Raw genomic sequence first — 18,333 nt, 5'->3', positions numbered from 1 at the left:
AGGGGACATAGACTCCACTGGCAGGAGACAGGCATACTAAAGGAATTAGTACTTCAAGGAATATTTTTATAAAATGAAGGGGACATCTGTAGAGAAATATTTCACCAGAAGGAAAACAAATCAACAATTTGTCTTTTTGATAAATCTGGATTTTCATCTGGAGCACAGAGCTTTTATTTTACTTTTTTCAGAGATAGAAAAGGGGTCATTTAAAAGTAGTTTTTCGTTCTCTGTTCTACAGTTAGAGGGGAAAAACATCTTTACCTGAAAACTTCTCTTTTTATTTTGAAAAAGCATTTTAACATGCATTTTGATTATGCAAAGGTAAAGTTAAAATGCTACTCCGGAATGGGGACAGGAGGGAGTATAAGTAGCCAAATTACTTTGCATAAAGATGCAAACTTTGACTTTACCATGGAAAGAGTAACATCTTGTATAAATTAGCTTTTGCCACAACAATGGTGCATAACAAACAACCTCAAAATGCAGCGACTGAAAAAAATTATTTTCACAGATCTGTGAGTCAGCTGGGTTGATTTTGCTTCACATTGCACGTCTGCAGATCTAGGTCTTTCCCACATGTCTTTCATCCTCCTTAGTCCCAGTGGGCTATTCAGGACACATTCTTCTCATGGTGATGGCAAAGGCACACCAAGGGGCAAACCCAACCACATAAGCACTTTTCCAGCTGCATTTTGCATCACAACTGCTAACATACTACTTACCAAAGTAAAACACATGGCTGAGCCGAAAGTCAAGAGGCAAGAAGTATGCACTACCTTTAGTGGAGAGAATGCAAAACTAAACTATAAGACAAAGGATATGAATACAGGAAATGATGAAGAATTGGGTCCAATAATTCAATCTACCAGACATCTTCATAAAGATACTGATTGAAATGTGTTTGAAATTGAGAGAAAAGACTTAGGGCTTGGAGTTCCTCTTGTTGGATCAGAGAAAGGAGAGATTTGAGAGATGTAGAAAAGACATGTCCACAGCACAAGGTAAATGACCATCACAAAGTAGGAACAAACAAGTGTTGGCTGTGGCCGTTTTGTTACACCCAAGATCCTTGGTAGAGTTCGTTAAATGTTACTGTTTGATATTAGCTGGGTTTGGGGAAGTTAAGACAGGCCCACGAACAGAGCAAAGTCAGGAACGTTGGATGGACAATCTACTTTTGGAAATATTATTGTATTCATCCACAATAAAATGCCTGGTCAAGAAAACAACAAGAGTGGATTGTGGGAAACATGAGTTTTCTTCCAGGGTTTTTAGAAATATTCCAGGTGGGCAACACTAGAGAACACCAGACTTTCTGCTGATATGTACACATAGAGTCTGCCCTTTGCAATATCACATTTGAGTAGTAACTATGAAACAGGACATAATTAGGCAAACCCTAATTCAAGCAGCTTTACCAGGATATTACAAATTATAACTTGTCTGTTTTAGATTAGACTAAGTTTTAATCACTTTTGAACTTCTTGGCCCAAACTCATTTGGATACAAAAGTAACATTTCCCTGTAGGCTTAAGTCACATATCTCATAACCATTTATATCTCCTATCATTTACTCAGCCCATAAATATGAAACTTAAGCTATACACAAGATAAACAGCTATGTAAGACAAAATCTCTAATTTTAAATTATCAGTCCAAACAAGGTGATAACACTGTAAGACAGAAGATGCAAAGTCTGTAAGCATTTTGAAAAGAGGTACACTATTCCATGAAAATCTTGATCTATAAAAGTCTAAAACAAACCTGATCATAGTAACAAATCCCTTAATGTTTTTAAATGGACTGTGACAATCAGTAAATAGCTGGCTTAGCACTTGGAAGGTTAAGTATATAAGCCAAGCATATACCATCTAAATGTAGGAATCCATCATGGGATTCCCAATGAAGAATACACCACAGAAACCCAAAGCAATTAAATATTACCCACTCACATATATTTGTTAAAAAACCAATCACAGAGCTCTCACTATGGGCCACACACATACATAGGAAGCAGCAATGAACAAAGTACACAAGGGCTCTGACTTCCTTCCACATGGTTGAGGGAAGAGACAAAAAAATTAGCAAGCAAAAAAATAAAATGAACAAATACATTTTAGAAAAATCTAATTGCTACAAAGAAATTATAGAAGGATGTATAAGAGCTACTTTCTATCAGGTTGTCAAGGAACGCCTTCCTGAAAAGGTACCCTTTGAATTGTGACCTAAATGGAACTAATTATGCAAAGATGATCTGGTACAAAAGCACTGCCGGCAAAGGGAATAGCAACTGCAAAGGGTCTTAAGTGGCTATGAAATTGGCAATAAGAAATTTTAGCTCTTAACATCTCTTTCCCTTTACTCCTTGCTTCATTTAATAAAACCAGTTTTTTAAAAAGATTTATTTATTTATTTATTTATTAGAGAGAGACAGCCAGCGAGAGAGGGAACACAAGTAGGGGGAGTGGGAGAGGAAGAAGCAGGCTCCCAGTGGAGGAGCCTGATGTGGGGCTTGATCCCTGCACACCAGGATCACGCCCTGAGCCGAAGGCAGACGCTTGAGGACTGCGCCACCCAGGCACCCCATAACAAAACCAGTTTTTAATCATTCATAATAATGGAGAGAGCCAATGACTCTTTTAGCCTATGACTTGTTATGTTTATTAGTATTTTTAGATTTGTAGTAGGTTTTGTAGAAACTAGACAAAGACTCTGACATTTTGTAAACTTAATACATTTTAAAAGTCCAAAATATGGGGCACCTGGGTGGCTTGGTTGGTTAAGCATCCAACTCTTGGTTTCAGCTCAGGTCATGATCTCAGGGTCATGGGATGGAACCCCATATTGGCCTCTACACTTAGCCCATAGTCTGCTTGAGATCCTCCCTCTCTCCGTCTCTCCGTCTCTCCCTCTGCCCCTCCCCCCACTCATGTGCCTGCACTCTCCTTAAAATAAAAATAAAATCTTCGAAAAAAATTAAAAAGTCTAAAATATATAAAGAACTCATACAACTCAACAGCAAAAAAACAAAAAAACAAAAAACAATCTGATTAAAAAATGGGAAGATATGAATAGACATTTTTCCAAAGATGACATGCAGATGGCCAACAAGTACACGAAAAGGTACTCGATATCACTAATCATCAGGGAAGTGCAAATCAAAACCACAATGAGATACTGCCTTACACCAGTCAGAATGGCTAACAACAAAAAGAAAAGAAATAACAAGTGCTGGCAAAGATGTGAAGAAAAGGGAATCCTTGTGCACTGTTGGTGGGAATGAAAACTGATGCAATATGGAAAACAGTATGGAGGTTCCTCAAAAAATTAAAAAGAAAAAAAACCATATGATCTAGCAGTTCTACTTCTGGGTATTTATCCAAAGGGGAAAAAAAAACCCACACTAATTCAAAAGGATAATGGGATAGGCTGGTGATGGGTAGTAAGGAGGACACCTAGTGCATGGTGCACTGGGTGTTATACACAACTAATGAATCATCGAACTTTACATCAAAAACCAGGGATGTACTGTATGGTGACTAACATAATACAAAAAAAAAAAAGGATATATGCCCCCCCCCCATGTTCACTGCTGCATTATTTACAACAGCCCAGATAATGGAATTGACCCAAGTGCTCATAGAAAAGTTAAGAGAACTGCAAAAACTATATGATCTCATCACAATATTTAAAAACAAAACTGAACTCATAAGACCAGAGAACAGATTGGTGGTGGCCAGAGGCAGGGGGTTGGGGTGGAGGTGCGAAATGGAGAAAGGAAGTCAAAAGGCACAAACTTCCAGTTATAAAAGAGGTAATTCAGCACGGTAAGGTTACAGCATGGTGACTATAGTTAATAATACTATACTATATATTTGAAAGCTGCTAAGAGAAAAAAAACTTAAAAGTTCCCATCATAAGAAAAAAATTATAACTATATATGGGAATAGACTGTTAAACAGACTTACTGGGATCATTTTGCAATATTTACGAATACTGAATCGTTATGTTGCACACCTGAAACCAATACAATGTTCTGTCAATTATACGCCAAAAAAAATTTTTTTTAAAAAAAAGAATAAAACTGTAGCATGAAATGCCAACTCTGAAAAAAACGGGTAAGCTGTCCAACTATGCCACCCGGTTTACCCTTTTGCATCACAGTTTTTCACTTCACACTTGGGCGAGACAAAACCACCCCCTTCACCCATGAAAACCAGCCCAGCAGAACCTTCTTGTCCTTCACTTTCTTTCTTTAAACTTGCTCCTCAGAGCACCTTCCTGAGCGCTGAAGACCCCTCGGTAGTGGGAAAAACAAGGCAGCAGAGGAAAGTAAAAAATTCTTTGGAAATGTTCACTCACCCAAGTGGTGAGTCTGAATGCCAAATTCCTTCCCGTCCAGCTTCCACGTGACGAGCGGCGGCTGGAAGAGCTTCCCTCAGGTGCGGAGCCGCCCATCTCCCTCACAAAGTGGAAAATGGCCCACAGCTGACTCGACTTTTGCCCTGGCCCTGCTTGAGGGCTAAAAGCTCTGCGCTATGAACCACGGTGCAGACACTATATTTCTAGCACGAAAGGATTTCAGTCTGAAATGGAACCAAGAGGATAGCGAAGGCAGAATCTCAGAGACGCCCTCCCGCGTCTGAAACTTAAGAACCCAAAGGCTGATTCCCTGTAAAGGCCTGTTTTACGAAAAAAACCGGAACTTGTTTCCTGACCAATGAGCAGCCGCCAAACACATCCTCCCCCATGCTCCAGCCAATGAGCTTCCTGCTTGCATCTGCTGGTTTTGCACTCTTTGCCCATAAATACAGCTACCCTCAAATTTCAACTGGCGTTCCTGTAACTTATTGCAGTTCTTTCGTGAATTGCAATTTTTCTGTTAGTGCCGAATAAGCTCAATTTCTGGTAACTTGAGCTTGCCTCAGTTTACCTCTTTATTTAAGTTGACAATAAGTTATTTTAAACTGTTTCTGTATCTATAACAAATATTTGTTGAAGTAATGAATGAGTAAATGGCCACATAATTCTATAGGCCAGTGAATAAAAGTTCAAATAAAACATGAGACAGCGGGGCGCCTGGGTGGCTCAGCTGGTTAAGCATCTTCTCTGCCAGGCCTGGGCTCTCTGCTTGGCAGGGAGTCTGCTTCTCCCTCTGCCCCTCTCTCAAATAAATAGAATCTTTTAAAAATGAGACAATAATAAATAACCCCAATGTTTTTATTGTTCAAGATTTATTTTTGCAACCTAAGAGTATAGCCATGCTAGTTTCTATCTTATACCAAATTTCCTGGCTCCATCCAACTCTATTTAGGGCCAACTCCATTAAGCTGAAACAGGAGGTTTCACTACACTACAAAATTTCAAAAGAAAATCCATGGCACTTTAAAGAAAAGTTCTTCCTCCAGCAGGCAAACTTTTTAAGAATGTTAATTGGAACAAATTTTATATTGCAATCTTTTGTCATGTTGTAAAATAATCCCTAACCAACTGCAGAGATCCTGTTGCTAAGAAGGCATTGCTGTTGGCAAAATTTAAGTGAAGAGAATAATGGTTGTGTTCTTTCGTTTAAGGGAATTGAATTGATTCTTGCATATGTAAAAAGATGACAGATTCTTAAAATCGATATGCACAGTTTAAAACTCAGTTATTTCCAAATCAAAGTTGGCAGAATGGTAGCCTATGAGATTAATCATACCATTCTCCTTGATAGATTGACTATGTAAAGAAAATGCATAATCTTAATGTGTTAGATCCCAGTACATTTTGGAAACTTGATTTCACACCAGATCCTCCAATGGCAATTTAAATAAATTAGAATTCTTTACTTGTTAGTTTCCCATCTCAAGAGCCAATTGTTTAATTTTCAGGAATTTATTAAACCAGTTGTAAAAATGCCCATTATTATAAATAAAATTATATAAACTTACAATTAAAAATAAAACAAAGGCCATACATACTGAAAACTCATTTTCTAGTGATTTACTACGTTTTACTATTACTTACGTTCTTAAGGATGTTTGCATCTATTGTGTCTGGAGAAAATACATATAAGAGGGTGCTATTGAGTAGCACGTTCAGTGGAAAGTCACGTTGAAATTGGCCACGGTGGGAGTACTTACCCCATGGAAATTAATGAACACTTTAAATCAGGTCTTAATTTATTGTTTTCTTGACTGGCCAGACAAAGGAAGTAGTGAAGAAAATAATAATTGTATGGAATAAACTTAAAAGTATATCTGATGAATGTATTGGAGAGCTAGTTGTTAGACATTTACCAGAATGCACGGCTAGGGATTTAAGATTTTCAGGGGCTTTAAGCTAGAAGTCCCATCCCATGAGGTAGGGTCCACTTTCTCACAATGAAGCTGACATTGGGATAGAAGACAACCCTCCTTGGTTGGGAGTTGATATTCTCTGGAGCATATTTTCTTTTACATTTAAGTCTTAGGCCTGTTCCTCAACTTTTTATGCCTTCCCCTGACAGGAAATGGGCAATTCTTTGTATGCTATCAAAGAAGACCCTTGGTTTTCAAACTTGACTTTTCATTGCTGAGTAATTACCCTCAGCATTTGACAAAAATCTTTCCCCAGAGTGTTAATTGAGCTCAGCAAGAGCATGTTTCCATTTCAGGTTCTTTGCTGTTCCCTCTGCTTGGAATGCTTTTCCTTCCCATGACTTAAGATCTCACTCCCTTTACATCTTGGCTCAAAAGTTTCCTTCTCCACAAAGCATTGTCTGAGCATGCTATTGAAATTGCAGTGTTCCCCCAATATATACACATCCTAGCATGCTCCACCTCTCCTTCCTCACCGATCATTTTTCTCTGTTCTGAAAAACCTATGCTCTGTGCCTCCTAGTTACCTACTGCCCTTCTGAAGTCTGAGCAACCTGGCTGTGGCCTTGGTAAAACACTTGTTTTACTTTCCCCTATTTCCCCCCAACAAGTAAAACATAGCAATAGTAAGGAATGAGAGTGGTTACCGCTCAATTTGCCCATGCCCCACTCCTGCCCCATCCAACCCTCACCCACCCATGGTTAAGTGACTGTTGTCAACACTGGAAAGCAACTGGGGAAAAAACTAATAGGAAACTCTGATTAAAGCAGATGAGGAGAAAATGATTTTAAGCAACTGGAGCCGTGTGCACACAAACAACTGGTTACCTACGAGGCAGTTTTGCTTCCCCCTTCTGTGAGAACCAGCTTTCCTTACAAAATCCTCCCTGGGTAGGTCGAGCCCTATTTCTGAGTGCTCCTTGACTAATGCAGGTGTTTGTTTAGTGGTTGTAACGCCTGTCTCCCTAGCTGGATTCACATGCCTTCATACTTGAAAAGTATGAATCCTTTAAATCTGTTTGTCCCAGCAGATTAATAGTAGCATGAGCTCAGGCTCTGGAACGTGGGGTAGGGGAGAAGTTTAAGCAAACTTCCTACAGTTCGATTCCCCATATAAGTTAAAAACCAACACAATATTTCAGATCTGAGGAAAAGAGAAATGTCATCCTTTTTATGCTGCTTAGTAAGCACACATCACAATTTTCTCAGTCAGAAAAACACAGGCATTTCCAACATGTAACCTATAGGCATGGTCATCTACAAGGGTTAGGTACTTGATGCGTTTTCTAGCATATCTATTTCCCTTCCATTTTACTTTCCACTTCCTTTTCACAGCCAACCCCCTACCATGCTCATTCCAACCCACCATCCTCCGTGCTCCAGTTGACAAATTAAAGTATTTCTGCTGGGAGCTATATATTCCACTAGATGACAGGGGTTCACCACTGGAGTTCATGTAGCTGAAATTACCAGATGGTTGTCATAATTCTTCACTTTACTTTTCAGTACCTTGCTATTCTTTCTCATTTTATCTATCATCAAAACAGTTCTGAAAATCAACTTCTCCAAAGGATAGAAAAAGTGAAGCTTCAACTAAGGCATTACAAACCAAAGTTGAAATGACACTTGACTTTAGATAGCAGCTTCTGCAAAACAAATATTGACTAAAGTAAGAAGATTAACATGTCTTTAAAATGTTTGCCTTTTCTATATGAATAGGCTTATGCATTCAAGGTTTTCAGCAAATATTTATGGAACACCTACTATGTGTCAGACTTTTTTCTTGGCACTCACTATATCTAAGTGAACAAAATGAAGACCAAGACACTGTGCGAGCCTAAATTTCAGGCAAGAACACAGATAATAAACACAAACATAATAAAATAAGTGAATTGCATAGCTTGTTAGAAGCTTCCCATGTGAGGGGCACCTGGGTCGCTTAGTGGGTTAGGTGTCTGACTCTGGATTTTAGTTCAGGTCATGATCCCAGGGTCATGAGATGGAGCCCCGAGTCAGGCCTGCACTCATTGTAGAGTCTGCTTGAGATTCTCTCTCTCCCTAGCCCTCTGCCCCTCCCCCTGCTAGTGCGCTATCCCTCCCTCCCTTTCTCTCTGTCAAATAAATAAATAAATAAAATCTTAAAATAAAAAAGAAGCTTCCCATATGATACAGGAAGCTTTCCCAAATGATGGGGGGAAAGAAGAAATAGAAGACACAGTAAGGAGGATCTCCTGAGAACAGGAGATGTTGGGGGTGCATTATAAAATAGGGTGACCAAAGCAGACTTAATTGAGAAGGTAACATTCACATAAAGAGTAGAAGAGCTTTTCAGGCTGACATAACAGCCAGTGCAAAGGCCCTGAGATGGGACTTTGCCTGGATTGTTTGAGGAACAGCAAGGAGACCAATGTGGCCAGAGTTAGTGAATTCAGGGGAGAGGAGAAGGAGAGGGCTCACATAGGGAACTGAGGTCAGAACACAGAGGGCCTAGTAGACCATTGCAAAGACTTTGGCTTTCATTCTTTTTTTTATTTTTATTTTTTTAAGATTTTTACTTATTTATTTGACAGAGAGACAGAGCACAAGTGGGGGGAGCAGCAAGCAGAGGGAAAGGGAGAAGCAGACTCCCCACTGAGCAGAGAGCTCCATGTGGGGCTGGATCCCAGGACCCTAGGATCATGACCTGAGTTGAAGGCAGACGCTCAACCCACTGAGCCACCCAGGTGCCCCGATTTCTGAGTGAACTGGAGAGTCTTTAGAAGATTCTAAGCAGAGACACAATCTGATCAGATTTAGATTTAAAAGGTTCACTCTGGCTGCTATGCTGAGAATTCATGGGGGGAGGGGCAAGGACGGAAACAGCAAAATAGGTTAGGAAACTGGTAATAGTGGTTCGGACCAAGGTGGTAACAGTGGTGGTACTGAGAAAGGTCAAGTTCTGGGTATACGACGAAGATAGAACAAGAAATTTTCTGATGAACTGGATAGAGACTGTGAGAAAAGATAAAGGTCAAAATTGATGCCAAAGTTGTGGCCTTGGCCCCAGGAAGATTGTGTTGCCATCAACTGAGATGGGGACAGCTGTAGGAGGAGTTAGTGTAGGGGCTATATCAGGTAATCGGTTTTTGACATGTTCAATTTGAGACAACCAAAGGAAGATATGATAGGTTACTACATGTGAGTCTGGAGATCAGAAGATAGGTCTGGGATGAAGAGATAAACTCAAGAGTGTTAGGCATTTAAGTGATATTTAAAGTAAAGAGTTTAGATGCAATCACCATGGAAATAAGTATAGGCAGAGAAGAGAGGAGGACTAAGGCCCAAGACACTGGAGATCCCCAACTTTAAGGGATCAGGTAGGAAAGGACAAACCAATGAGACTGAAAAGAAGCAATTAGGTAGGAGGAAATTCCAGAGAGTGTGATATCCCAGAAGCCAAATGAAGAAAGGTCAAATACATGAAAAGTGAGAACTGACCATTGGATTTAGCAGTGGGGAAATCACTTGTGATCTTGACAAGAGCAGTTTCAGTGAGGTAGTGGAAAAACATGATTGGAGAGGATTCAGGAGAGAGTGGAAGGAAAAGAATCAGAAATGTCAAGTAGAGGGGCACCTGGGTGGCTTAGTCAGCTAAGCATTCAACTCTTCGTTTTAGCTTAGGTCATGATCTCAGGGTCCTGAGATTAAGCCCTGCATTGGTCTCCATGCTCAGTGCGGAGTCTGCCTGGAATTCTCCCACCCCCCACAACCTCCACCTCCACCCCTCCCCCTGCTTTCTCTCTCTTTCAAATAAATAAATAAATAAATAAATAAATAAATAAATAAAATCTTTATTTAAAAAAAAAAAAACGTCAAATAGAGACATCCCTTTCAACAAATTATGCTGTAAAGAGCCCAAAGAAATGGGTGATGGCTTATAGGGACGGATGGGAGAATTATAAGCATGTTTCTATGCTACAGGAAATGATCCAGTAGAGAAGGAACATTTTGATGACATGAGAGAGAGAAAGTCTAACTGCTAAAACAAGTGGGTGAGAAGGGATGGGACTGGGTGCACAGGTGGAAGGGCTGGTTTTAGTTAGGAGCATGGACACTCATCTTTGACAGCAGGTGGGGCAGTGGCACATGGTGGGGTAAATGTGAGTGTGGGGGGAGAGGTGATTGTAAGGGTCAGTGGAAGTTCTCTTCTCTCTCAGGAGAGCAGGATGCAACATCATCAGCCAAGATAATAAAGATTAGGGGAGGAGGTATCGGAGGTTTGAGGGGAGAGAAGAAGGTAGCAAATAGTCAACGAGTAGGGGAACGAATGGACTAGAGAGGTACAGAACAGTTACTACGACCACTAAGGGCTCATTGCGTTTGTGCTTATGAATTTAAAGTGAGAGCAATCAGGTTGGTTGTGTGTTTTCCAGCCATAAGTTACCCAGGTGCATGTAAAGAGTAGGCAAAGATTTGGATTTAAGCAGAACTGTGGTTTCTCCAAACAAACATGATGGATGAATGGAGGATGAAATTGAAGGTGTGTACACAACTGAATGATTGTTGTGGATGAAATTCAGCTGAGTGAAGGGGAGCCAGGACAGGAAGGGAGTAAGAGGTAGTGGAGAGGTAGTAGAATTGGAGATCCCAGAGGGGTCAAAGAATTATAGTCAGAATACTAGACAGGGTGATCCAGAAAGTCAGGAGATGTTGGTTAGGGTGGGATACATGACACATGACATTGAGAGAGTGAGAGTGACATGCTCTAGCAGGAGCTGCCCATGAGAATGAGTGGCTACTGAAGGGAAGGACAACACCACTAGGGAAAAAGAGGTCAGGGGTTTGGGAACCCATGACATTGGAAGAATCATTCACTGCATACTGAAATCACTAAGAAGGAAATATCTCCAATGGAAAATTAAGGTAAACAAAGCTATGGAACAACTGCAATGAAATAGTATGCAGTTGTTAAAAATAGAATTTTGGAAGAATATTTAAAGACGTGAGGAAATGATAAACGAATGAAATCCAAGATACATAATTTTATATGCAGCACAATCTCATTACTTTAAAATATATCTTTATGAATAAAGAAAAGACTAGAAAGAGATAAAAACATGTCAAGGGAGTTATCTCTATAAAATTTATTTTTTTCTTTATATGTCTTGTGATTTTCTAAATTCCCTACAAAATACAAGAAAAAAGTATATTAACAAAAAGCAAGAAAATGGAGTAAACATTATAATTCTAATACATTAAATTTCCTAAGAAGGTTTTCCAAAATTAAAAAAAAAATAGCCATAACTCTCAGATTTTCCACTGTCTTCTAGATTATAGTTTACATAGGTTATGTGAAATATGACACAATTTTGTGACTACAGTTTGAGGTTTTTTTCATCTTCAGAGGAATTTTTTTATAGGATAGAATTTTTTTTCAGTCAATTGGGACTCTGGGAATTTGCTTTTCTGTCCAAAGTTCTATAAATGGATGTTCAAATTTGAAATGATCTTTCCTTCTAGATAGGACAAATGTCTTTTACAGAAGACATGGGAACACAGTAGCTATGTTTTGAAAGCTTGAAGCCTCTAGATTTGGCATGGAGAGCCAGAATGGTTGCAATTTATGTTACTTCTGCTGCCTCTCAAGGTTAAGTCGGGAGGACAAGGCTTTTAATGGGAGCGAGGGGGTCCTTGTCCCTTATTAAGACACATTCTGGCTGGACATTTTTAGAGAGAATGCAGTTAATTTTAAGTTTGTAATGAATGCTGGCTTTAAGTAAACACACACACACACACACACACACACACACCTCTCCCCTCAGGAACAAATGAATGTCTATTTGTGAGTCTACTGGTTGTCTTAATATTGCTTCACTTTTACTTCCAGCTTTTCCCAAAGAATGTTTCCCGACCTATTAAGAAAAACTGCAGGGAAAAAGAAAAAGACTTCCTTTTGATTCTCTGTAGAATAGATTTCTACCAATCCTTATCTCTAATACCCTCTGTGGTCTCATGTGGACAATAGGGGAATAGGTTAGGGAAGATATTATAAGAAAAGATTTAGGGTCGAACCAAATGACATTTTGGAAAACATTAATCTCATACTGACTCAGCCTGAGAAACAAATCCTGTTTACCATTTTAAAGATTTATTTCATTTTTAATATGTAAGGTTAAAGAGGAAAACTTTTATTTTTACTTTAAAGCAATTTACAATACAATTGACAAGAAAAAAATGAAAAGCAAAGATGATTGAACTTTACCGTTAAAAGTTTGTGTGCCTGGGCGCCTGGGTAGCGCTGTCGGTTAAGCATTTGACTCTTGATTTCGGCTCAGGTCATGATCTTGGGGTCCTGAGATGGAGCCCCGAGTTGGGCTCTGCACTCACTGCAGAGTCCCCTTAAGACTCTCTCTTCCAGGGTGCCTGGGTAGCGCAGTCGTTAAGCGTCTGCCTTTGGCTCAGGGCGTGATCCCGGCGTTCAGGGATCGAGTCCCACATTGGGCTCCTCGGCTGGGAGCCTGCTTCTTCCTCTCCCACTCTCCCTGCTTGTGTTCCCTCTCTCGCTGGCTGTCTCTATCTCTGTCAAATAAATAAATAAAATCTTAAAAAAAAAAAAAGACTCTCTCTTCCTCTACCTCTGCTCTCGCCTCAAATAATAATTAAATTAATCTTAAAAAAAAAAAGCTTGTGTGCCTTACGTTTTCTGCAGAAAAGTCTCTGGGGGTAATTTTGAGAGGTGGAAAAAAGGGTTTTCTAAAAACTGAAAAATATCAGTTCTAATCATGAAATTTCATAAATCATGAAGGTCTAGAATCACATTGCTGTTTCCCTAGCTACTGACTCCTTTAAATCTTTGGCATCCTTGTCCAAAAACCTAGTACCCACAGCCTGGCCAGGGAGGGAGATGGGGATGATCACCTGTAAAAGACTGCCCAAATGTCACTTTGCCATTGCTTCTATCCCTAACCACAAACGAAGACAAGTGAAAGAGAAAAGTCCTATTTCTATATCATTTATATTAGAACTTCCATTCAAAAACCCAAGTTCGAAGTGTCCAGGCAACTCACAGCCCTTCCTATATTAATTCTACTTTTTTTCATTGCACTCTTATACTAGTATAAACAGCATAAAAGGAAGGAAGATCTGAGAATCCAGAGCCCAATCCTGCAGACTAGGAAGGCACATAACTTACCCAAGGTCATGAGGCTGAACAGGAACACTTAAATGAAACCCCAAAATTAAGTTCTCTTGTGTGCAACTACCTACAACATAGATTCTCCCCTTCTCTCTCTCTCTCTCACACACACTCACACACACACACACACACATCCCTTCAAAGTGTTCAAATAGTTCTACATTAAGAATTGAAAGAAGCCATCAGAAACTAAGTATGTACTATATGTTGCCTAATTGAATTTAAATAAAATAATTTTTTAAAAAAGAACTGAAAGAAGTAAAAACTAAAAACTTGGTTTTGTTATAGTTACTGGCTCAATCATTTGCCCACCATAAACTATAATTCCTTCTGATTTAAATGTAACATTTCAATTGCATGAGTTCAGACACTTTGTATTCTGAGCAATCCTAAATGTACAAATATTTTAAAATTATATGTTAAGTAGAAAATCTTGTCTTCAGTGCATTAACATTGAATTTTTCTGTTTCTTCCCATGCCAGTTCATAAAATTTCTAATGATTCTAAATGGAGTAAGAACTTGGTTGTAAAATCCAAAAATGCCAGGAACCTCTGGCCTGTATGATCTAAGAAATGAAAGTTTGTGCAACTAACATGATTAAGGCAAAAACTTAATTTTTAACTAAAAGCGCCATATAATTATAAAGAAGCTATTTATAATAAAACTAAAAATCAACAACAGTAACAACAAATATTTACTAAGTGATAATTACGTGCCAGACACCACGCCTAGTATTTTACATATATTGTCTCATTTAATACCTCCAACAATCCCACAGGAAAAGCTACTATTCCTACGCTCATTTTATCAATGGGGGAACTGGAAAAATTATGGGATTTGCCAAGATAACAAGCTAGTGAGTAGTGGAGTTGAGATTGGAACCAGATAGTATAGAATAGTTATTCCTTCAACCAGATAGTATAGGACAGTTATTAGCAAATTAGAAAGGTATGCTTTTGTGGGAGTTCAGTTCTCAGTTAAATGGTCTGTATATTTAACCGATGGCTGATACTGTGATTAGCACCATATAAGCTTTGGAAATGTTACTTGTCAAGCATGGGAAAGTACAGTATTTGTGCTTGCTCTTCTGTTCCCAAGATTAATTTTTAAAAATTCCACTAATATGTTAAGATAGTAGTAATGAAAAAAATTAATTACATAATCAAACCATTAGGTTAAGCGTCTACACAGGCATGACCTGCCAATTTTTCAAACTGATGGCAGAAATTAACGGGTTGGTGGACTTTAGCCATTGCATACAAACAACCTAACATGCCCCTGTAAATCATTATTGAACTCATTACTCATTACAGATGTACTTCTCATTATCATGCCACATGTAAGATTTCAACAAGATTTGCCTGACATCCAAACCAAATCCTATAACTCAAGCAGCACGTTTCTCTGGTGTGTCAGCCCACTGCAGGTGCTTCTCTATCACAATGAATAATTACATCAAACAAAGACAAGAAATATTCTAAAGCTGACAAAACCACACATCTGAAATCTGTATTTTCTTCCTCTTGGGAAATTAAAATCTACAAGTACAGGGGCGTCAGTGCCCATGTCTTGGGGCCATTCCAGGTCTATAAAGAAAGATCTTTTCTTTGCAAGCCCAAAGATTGCAATAATACAGGAAATTAAATTATATTTATAGACTGGACACCAGCATGCCAGCATGCTTTCTTAGCTCTCTGAATCTCCCAACAAAAACAAAAACACTAGCAATCAAAAGGGTGAGCAAGAAATGACAAGTGTTTTGACAGCTCTAGAATACTTTGAGGTATTTTTAGCATATTTCTGAGTCGTATTAGCTTAACCTGTAATAGAATATAAATGAGCCCATATGGCACAGATGTAATTATGTTCCATGCGAGAAATCCCTGTGGTAGGTTAGGGAGGGAAGCCGGGAGAGAAGAATACACCAGCCCCACCTCCCTCCCCACCCTCTCCCCCTCACCACATGCGCCTTCTGGAGGGCATGATTTACACATCATTTGCATTGAGAAGAATATGAAGAAACACAATGCTAACAACACAGTACTGAAAAGGGCAAAAGAAAGATTGGGGATCCCTAGGGGTGCTGCTCTCTGTGACTGACATCCAGTTAGGAGCAGAGGTAGCTTCCCCTCGGGATCACATTTGATGAAGTGATCTTTGATTATGTGGGCACAGCAATCATAAGGCGTAATTATTATTACTGCAAGAGAATGGGCAACAAATCTCCAGGGAAAGCCTCTGTCACAGACACTTTGCTGGCGCACACTGGAAGCAAATGTTCTCCCAAGGATCATTTTCATTCCAACCTGGTATTTAGCTGAAGCTTCTTTGACTACCAGTCATGAAACATTAAATATAGATTAGAGCCAGAGAGATGTTGAAAGTTGAAATTCACCGGAGGTGTACTCTTGTGTCCTTGAGAAACAACCCTGAATGCTGTCCAGATGTTGCATCAGCAAGGCAGAAAGGTCCCAAGCTGCAAGGAAGCCACAACAGAGGAGAGAGGGGAATGTTTAGCATTCTACTGGCCTTCTGTTTGGTTTATTTGTACTACATTAATTTAGCAGAGAATCCTAACAGGCTTTTAGTGGTAGATGTTGCAAAGTGTTCACTATCCCGAAAGAATGAAGAAATGCTTTTGTGCCAGGGAAGGGAGTAATTCAAAGCACATAATTGATTCTCTACAGTTTCAAACTGTGATAAGACTAAGGCCTAGCAACAGAAACATATGTTAGCAGTTTTATCCGTGTTTCTCAATGAATCCACAACCCCCCCCCCCATAACTTGTAGATGGTTAACTTGCTTTGAACATCTCACTAGACATTCACAGAGACTTGTGGTGGAATTTGGAATAAATTGGCCCGCTTTAGAGGAGTTTTCAGGAGGGCAGCTGTGCTGTAAAGCAAAATTCATCCCCAGGTGTGTGATGGGAACACCTCTTCTGGTCTTCCTTGTTGAATTGTGGGTGCTGTATGTGCTTATCCGTGAGGTTCTCCCTGCTCCCCATCTACCCCTGCCCACACTTTTGCAGAACATGAATCAGAGGGAGGCCCTCTTGGTATAAGTTAGAAGCATGTAACTGGTGCTGTTCAGGGAAGATACTTGCTGCCCAGCCATCCTAGCCAACCAGAGATATTAAGCGAGTCACCCTAGAGGAGGGAAATGAAGTTAGAAGAGATAGATAAGGTGATGCGGGGCAGGCGGGAAAGGAAGTGAGAACCAGAAATTCCTTGCTGATGAAGGCTGACAGAAGCTGGCTTGGATGAACAAAGGATTTTTCTTTCCCACAGACCTTTAGAAACAGGAGGTACTGGTTTGTTCCTCTTGTCTTTCTATAAGCAAAGAACTGGACTGAATGACATACTAACACCCCACACCCTACTTCCAGCTCTATGACTTTACCTTTCTATCAAACTAGCTCACAAGATTTCTGGATTTCTCCCCTACCAAAAAAAAGGGGGGGGGGGCAAAAGCTTTGTCTGAAGTTGCAAGTCTCTGGAGGTCTCTTTTCATTGTGCTCCAGGATCTAAGCGGATCGTTAACAGTCCGCAAGGCAAGTGTCTGAGGCACAGGGAAGCAGGGAGGCATAGAGTGACTGTTACCTTGTAAGCATTCTTCCCCTGGCTCCTATGGAGTCCCCTTCTGCAGTATTGATTCATGAACTTACACTGCTGGTGGAAATAATAGATTTGTACTCAATAAACTGGAAGTCACATTAAACAAATATAATTCACCAAAAAGGGGGAAAAGCCAGTCTCTACCAATTTGTATCAACCTTGTTTCACTTATATAAGAACCCTGGTAAATGGGCACAACAGTAACCTCAAAAAATATTGCCATACCCCATCAATGGGTAGGCCTTCCTATAATAGTTCTAGGGTGGGGGGTGAAGAGTGGAATGGGAAATGTTTTAACAGACAGGAGGCCTTTCAGTTGGATCTTAAAGGATAAAAAGGATTTTTCTGGGTGAATGGGGTTGGGGGTATGCGTGGCTGTGGAGGACATTCCTGAAGTTGGAATGGCACATGCAAACATAGAAGTTTCGAACTGCAAGTTGCCGGGGAACTGCAAGTCCTCTGGCATGGCTTGAAGGTAGTACGTAAGCGGGAGGTTAAAAGGAGAAACTGAACAGGTAGATAGTGACCATCCTCGGGAGTTTGGCTGCCACTGAAGGACTTTGAGCAGAAGGCGAGCAAGGATTCTGTGGGAGTGGTCAGCTCATTTAGATGGGATTACAGGGTTCCCCTTGAGAGAGGATGAGCCCCTGACCTAGACCAGTAACAGTGTGGATGGAGGATAAAGAATGGGGAGGAGAGAAGTTAAGGTGGTGGAAACTACTGCAATTAGTGGTGTTCAGAGCAGAAGGAATGAGGGAAATAGGGAGTCGAGGACGATTTGCAGGCTGAGTAAGCAGATCATCTCCAAATCAATGAAATGTCATCTCTACGTTGCTATTGGGTTACTCGAGCTGCAGCTTTTATGTTCTTGTGTCTGATCTTTATTTGATTTGGAGAGGTTTGATTTGGAATTCCCAGGTACCCTCCGAGTGGGCAGCAAAGCTAACACAAAGGAAGGTATGGGAGGCAGGTGTCTGTGCCAGGAGCCTCCGGACTGTGGACAGTGGAGGAAGGTGAGTGTAATCACTGATAGAGTCTTTTGGGAAAGAAATAAGGTAGAATGCATTAAAATTCTTTGCAATTATTATGCCTTTTGACCAACAATCACATTTGTGGGAATCTATCCTAAGGAAATGACTCACACTAGTCAAATTCTGTGCAAATGTTCACTGCAGGTTTATTGTAATGGGAAAAACTTCT

This window comes from Ailuropoda melanoleuca, chromosome 1, assembly GCF_002007445.2.
Source record: "Ailuropoda melanoleuca isolate Jingjing chromosome 1, ASM200744v2, whole genome shotgun sequence".
NCBI lineage: Eukaryota > Metazoa > Chordata > Mammalia > Carnivora > Ursidae > Ailuropoda > Ailuropoda melanoleuca.
This window is presented reverse-complemented; position numbering follows the sequence as displayed.